This window comes from Zingiber officinale, chromosome 4A (assembly GCF_018446385.1).
Source record: "Zingiber officinale cultivar Zhangliang chromosome 4A, Zo_v1.1, whole genome shotgun sequence".
Lineage (NCBI taxonomy): Eukaryota > Viridiplantae > Streptophyta > Magnoliopsida > Zingiberales > Zingiberaceae > Zingiber > Zingiber officinale.
The window spans coordinates 95,693,001-95,699,000 of NC_055992.1; positions in this window are offsets into that span (position 1 = coordinate 95,693,001).

Below are 6,000 nucleotides of genomic sequence, written 5' to 3' on the forward strand. Positions count from 1 at the left end.
AGCATGAACCAAGATCGAAAGACTAATGTAACAATCACACGTTGCTCAAGATATCCGAGTTGTATTGGCAAATACCTAGATCAATTTCCGTCGAAGTCGCCGCGTACCTATCCAGAAGGACTTGAAAGAGATGACTTGAGGGCATAATGATCTCTCCTATTGAGATTGTATTTATAATAATTTACAACATAATTACAGCTCAATGATTTACAGCAATTAAGAATAATTAATGCTAATTAATTCTAATTAAAACTAATTAAAGCTTGCTAAAAATAATCAAGACAGCTAGCTAGCATAATTTACACCTCAGAGCTTTCCTAAATAATCTATATTCTCGACACTCCCCCTCAAGCTGGTTTAAAGATATCTTCCATACCCAGCTTGCTTACTAGACATTCAAACTGTCTCTTGTGTAGCCCTTTTGTAAGTAGATCAGCAACCTGTTCAATGGTGGGAATATAGTCCACACTAATCACATGATTGTCTATTTTTTCTTTGATGAAGTGCTTGTCGACTTCCACATGCTTTGTGCGATCATGAAGTACTGGATTGTGTGCAATTGAAATTACTGCTCTGTTGTCACAGTGCATCTTTATTGGCGCCAACTCTGATATCTTCAATTCCAATAATAGTCTTTTGATCCACAAAACTTCACATATTCCATGAGCTAAGGCTCTAAACTCAGCCTCTGCGCTGCTTCGAGCTACCACATTTTGTTTCTTGCTACGCCAAGTGACCAAATTACCACCCACAAACGAGCAATATCCCGAAGTAGACCTTCTATCAGTTAGACTTCCTGCCAAGTCAGCATCAGTGTAAGCTTCAACTTGTAGATGTCCCCGGGTTTTAAACAGAAGTCCTTTACCGGGTGTTCTCTTTAGATACCTTAGGATCCGATACACAGCATCGAAGTGTTCAGACCCAGGCGAGTGCATGAATTGGCTAACTACACTTACTGGAAATGCTATATCAGGCCGAGTGTGTGATAGATAAATCAGTCTCCCGACAAGTCTTTGATAGCGCTCCCTTTCCTTTACTGATTCTGTCGTTGCTGGTTGTAGTTTGACGTAAGGCTGCATAGGCGTCTCAGCTGGCTTACATCCCAGCATACCAGTTTCGGTCAGCAAGTCAAGGACATATTTTCGTTGGTTGACAAATATACCTTCTTTGGACCTTGCAAACTCCATGCCAAGAAAGTATTTTAACACTCCCAAGTCCTTGATTTCAAATTCTTTTGCAAGCTTTCCTTTAAGTTCTTCAAGTTCCTTGTAGTCACTCCCTGTTAGGATAATATCATCAACATATACAATAAGCACAGTTGTTTTATCTTCCTTTGAGTGTTTGTAAAACATGGTGTGATCAGCTTGACTTTGAACATAACCAAGTCGCTTCACAGCTTTGCCAAAGCGTTCAAACCATGCCCTTGGGGATTGCTTTAGACCATACAAGGCCTTCTTCAGTTTACACACCTTTCCGACTCCGAACTTTCTTTCAAAACCTGGAGGGAGGCTCATAAGTACTTCTTCATCTAGATCTCCATTTAGGAAGGTATTTTTAACATCCAGCTGATATAAGGGCCATTTGAGATTGACCGCAAGTGACAGAAGAACTCAAATTGAGTTAATTTTTGCGACAGGAGCAAATGTTTCCTGGTAATCTATTCCATATGTCTGTGTAAAGCCTTTTGCTACAAGCCTTGCCTTATATCTCTCTACACTCCCATCTGGTTTACTCTTTATAGTGAAGAGCCATCTGCACCCTACTATCTTTTGATCCTTAGGTGCTTCAACAATTTCTCAAGTACCATTTTTCTGTAAGGCATTCATTTCTTCAAACACTGCTAATCTCCAATCCTTGTCCTCCAGTGCTTCCTGAATATTTCTAGGTACAACAAGTTTTGAAATATTAATAGTAAATGTCTTATGTGATTCGGATAAATGATCATGGGTTATGTATCTGGCAATGAGATGTTTGGTACAGGTTCGGGTACCTTTTCGAAAAGCAATGGGGAGGTCAAGGTTGTCAGGGTCATTTTCTTGTGGAACAATTGAGGTTTGACTAGTAGACTCAAGAATAATAGGTAAAGTGGAGTTTTCATGTGAGTTAGGGGAAAAAGAGGTACCTGGAGTATTCAGTGTTCCTTCGCCCGGGGCTTCCAATGAGGCTTGTGCTAGAATGATTAATTCATCTCTACTTCTTCCAAGGACATTTCTCCTAGAATAAATCAAAGGTTCAAGGATATTTAGGTTTTTTTCCATTCGAAGTATTTCCGTTTCTGATAGACCAATTTCATGGTTGACAATTATGGGTTCGGACTCCCCATTATTTTCATTTTGAGATTTTTGAGGTTGGTCAATAACCAAATTTGGAAGAGTTCTAGTTATCTCCCAAAAATTTGGTTCCCTTAGATTCTCCCCCTGAATCAAATTTTTCGTAAAATATGGTTTGGTTTCCATGAAAGTGGCATCCATTATTATAAAGAACCGTTTTTTTAGAGGACAAAAAAATTTGTAGCCTTTGCGATTTGCAGCATAGCCTATAAAAACACATTTTTCTGCCCTAGGATCTAATTTTGACCGTGATCTCTTAGGTATGTGTATATAAGCGGTGCAACCAAATACTTTAAGGGGTAAATCAGAATTGATGCGAGATTCAGGGAAGTATTTTTTTAGACATTGCAACGGCGTGATGTAGTTTAAAACTCTAGTAGGCATCCTATTAATTAAATAAGTTGCTGTTAGAATTGCATCTCCCCACAAGTACTTTGGAATATTCATGTAAAACATTATGGCCCTAGCAACTTCAAGTAAGTGCCTATTTTTTCTTTCAGAGACTCCATTTTGTTCTGGAGTATCAGGACATGTTGATTGATGTAAGATGCTTTTTTCCCTCAAAAATATTTCTACAGATTGATTGAAATATTCTGTACCATTATCTGTTCTCAAAATACTTATTTTTGTTTGAAATTGGTTTTCAATCAAATTGTAGAATTCTTTAAAAATTTTCTCAACCTCATTCTTGTTTCTCATCAAAAAAACCCAACAGAGTCGAGTATGGTCATCGGTAAAGCTTACAAACCATTTTTGTCCTGATGATGTAGTTACCTTTGAGGGTCCCCACACATCACTGTGGAATAAGTAAAAAGGCTTTGATTCAAGGTAACGTCTAGAGACATATGTTTTACGAGGACTTTTTGCAAGAGTACAACTTTCGCATTGAAAATCTAAGGGGTTCATATTTTTAAACAAATCAGGGAATAAATGTTTCATATATGAAAAACTAGGGTGACCTAAACGGCAATGTCAAACCATTATTTGATCATAAACAGAAAGAGAACTAATACTACTAAGTCCTTGCACAATTTCCTTACTAGGTAAAATGTCCTCAAAGTAGTAAAGACCATTCACCATTTTAGCATTGCCAATCGTCTTCCCCGAGCTCCGGTCCTGAAAGGTACAATGAGAGTCACAAAAAACTACACGACAGTTAGAGTCTTTGGATAATTTACTGACTGAAAGAAGATTGCATGTAAGTTTAGGTACATAGAGAACAGACTTAAGATCTATATTCTCAGAAATTTGGACTAAACCTTTTCCGGCAATAGGTGAAAAACTTCCATCTGCAATTTTAACCTTTTTATTTTCAAGATAGGGTGAGTATAGTTTTAACAATTTCAAGGAATTGGCCATATGATCAGATGCTCCAGAATCAATATCCATGGGGCAGAAATTCCGAAACCACATGGAAAGGCAATTATTTCGTTACCTGTATGTGCCACAGAAACATTAGGAGTACTGGATGATGGGTTTGAAGTTAACAGTGCTAGAAGTTGCTCCAGATGCTCTTTTGTGATGGTGTTGGCAGTAGTCATTGCCTCATTCGCAGTGGGAAAGATACGTCCATTTTTCTCACCTGATTTGCTTTTAAAGTTGGCAGGTTTGCCATGAATTTTCCAGCAGGTTTCTCGGGTGTGACGTGGCTTGTTGCAAAAGTCACATCACAGAACTGACTTTTCTTCTGGTTTACGTAGATTGGCAGTGCCTCTGCGTATGTTTGAGCCTGTAGAGGTAAGGGTTGAACCTTCAATGATAGTCGTAGGTCCTTTTTTGCCAAGCATAACATTCCTCCGGCTCTCCTCCCTTCTAACTTCGGAGAAGACTTCACCGAGGGATGGTAGTGGTCTCCTACCAATGATTCTTCCTCTTACCTCATCGAACTCAACATTGAGGCTAGCCAAAAATTTGAAGATACGACTGCCTTCCACTGTTTTCTTGTGGTACTGTCCATCTTCAACATTCTTCCACTCATATGCATCAAAAAGATCAAGGTCCTGCCATATTCTCTTCAAGGAGTTGAAATACTTGGTGACCGGTTCTTCTCCTTGCCGCAATTCACCAAGTTTGAGAGTCAACTCAAAGATTTGGGACTGATTCTCCAAATCAGAGTACATCTGATTTATGTTTTCCCATAATTCATATACCGTAGGGAAAAACATATAATTTGCGCCAATCTCCTCTTCCATGGAATTTACGAGCCATGTCATTACCATGGAATTTTCGGCATCCCATGTAGCATACATTGGGTCTTTTTCCGATGGAGTTTTCTTTTCACCCGTTAAATAGTCCATCATTCCTCGGCCCCGAATATACATCTTCACTGATTGCGACCACCGTAAGAAGTTATCGCCGTTCAGCTTGATGGTGGTTATCTGGGCGGGATGTTAGGAGGACTGAGGAATGGTGGTGGATTCGCTGGAGTGTTCAGACATGGCTTTGGCTTAAGAAATTTCTGGACAGGGAAGGATGACTCTGATACCAACTTGAAAGAGATGACTTGAGGGCATAATGATCTCTCCTATTGAGATTGTATTTATAATAATTTACAACATAATTACAGTTCAATGATTTACAGCAATTAAGAATAATTAATGCTAATTAATGCTAATTAAAGCTAATTAAAGCTTGCTAAAAATAATCAAGACAGCTAGCTAGCATAATTTACACCTCAGAGCTTTCCTAAATAATCTATATTCTCGACAGGAGGAACCCAGAAGAATCAAGCAAGCTTGCGGGACCTAGTCCGGGGGGAATTCTGACAGCCTGCTGCTGGCTCACAGCCAGGCTCACCAGCCGTTCCTGCCCTAGCCGCACAAGTCCGCTCCCACAGCCGATGCTTCCCCTATCCACGCCACCTCCATCTAAATCCCCCCTATCTATGGTCTTCTCCCGCTCCAGCATCGGCCTCCTCACCATGGCCGTGGGGGAATTCATAGCTCCTACTAGGAGTTGAGTGAAGTAGCGGCTCTCTGACTCAGGGTCGTCAGAGAAGAAACTGCAGACGAGAGCCAAGGGGCTGGGGCTGGGGCTGGCCTCTGAAGAGGGGAGCATGATGGAGCGGCGCAATGGACCCCACGGGTCATCCGAGTATGTAGCGGGTGTTGTCATAATGTTGATCCTTGGGACAGTTAGGGAATACATTTTTTATCCTTGTATTTATCCTATATGTCACATGCTCGTTCGGATGTTGTGATTTACTTTCCTTATGATGATCTTGGGTTGGGTACAACGGGAACGCTGGGGCGAGCGTTTCACCTTTTTGCCATAATGATGGAGCGGTGCAGTGGCTTAGCCGTCACTTCGGTTGGGGCCACCCCTCCTCGTCCGGCGACATCTGCGGCCATCGGATGAGCGAGGAAAGGAGATCAATCTGTTGACTGAGCATGTAATTGAGAAATTATGTGCGAGCAATTGAGACTTTGAGAAGAGAGACATTGACTTTGCTGGCGTTCATTGAAACTTTGGTGCCTAGTAAAAAGGGAAGGACAGTAGGACGATTGAATCATTTACTTTATGATTAGGCTTTGTGTAACACACTGGGAGGATGGATGAGAAGATGAAAGAACCATTTTCCCCTTTATTTATTTATTTATTTATTGAGAAAAATGGATAAGCCCTTACATTCATTTCTTACCAATTTTGATGCCTTGATTCTTCTATCCAT